Consider the following 609-nt stretch of genomic DNA (forward strand, 5'->3'; position numbering starts at 1 on the left):
CCGTGGCTGTTGCTGCTGCTGCTGCTGCTGGGCCCGGCGCCCGGCCAAGGGCTCCCAGCGCCCGGCCGGGGAGGAATGTGGCCGTCACACACACGCGGAGCGAAGGAAAAGACGCCCAGAGCTTGTGCTGCTTGGTGAAAGATCCGAGACACCTCCATGGCCACCCCGTGTTGTGCTCAGAAGTGAGGATGTCCCTCTCCACTGCGGCAGGAGTACGAGCTGTTCAGGTCTGGTGGCCTTTCTCGGCACAGTGATGAGATGTTCCTTGCCACCCCAGTCCCTTTGCCAGGGTTTTGTGACCCTTATCCCACAGGAGGATCCCATGGGTTGTCCTTGGATTACATGTGCCAAGAGCAAAGGTACGGGGCAGGCTGAGGCCTGCCACTGCTGTGGGCTCCGAGCTTGTGCCCGTCTTCCTCCGGCAGCATCTTCCTCACGGCCCGGCGGTGGTGAGGGGACATAGCAGCTCTCTCCGAGTCTCTCCATCTCACTGCCACTTGAGGAGGGTCTCATCTACCCAGAAAGCTCCTCTTATGGAGGAGACAGGGCTCCCTCGCAGACTGGGGCAGCAGCCAGCAACTACAGCGTTCTGACAAGGGCGGGAGGGAG

The sequence above is a fragment of the Geospiza fortis genome, unplaced genomic scaffold, assembly GCF_000277835.1.
Source record: "Geospiza fortis unplaced genomic scaffold, GeoFor_1.0 scaffold72, whole genome shotgun sequence".
NCBI lineage: Eukaryota > Metazoa > Chordata > Aves > Passeriformes > Thraupidae > Geospiza > Geospiza fortis.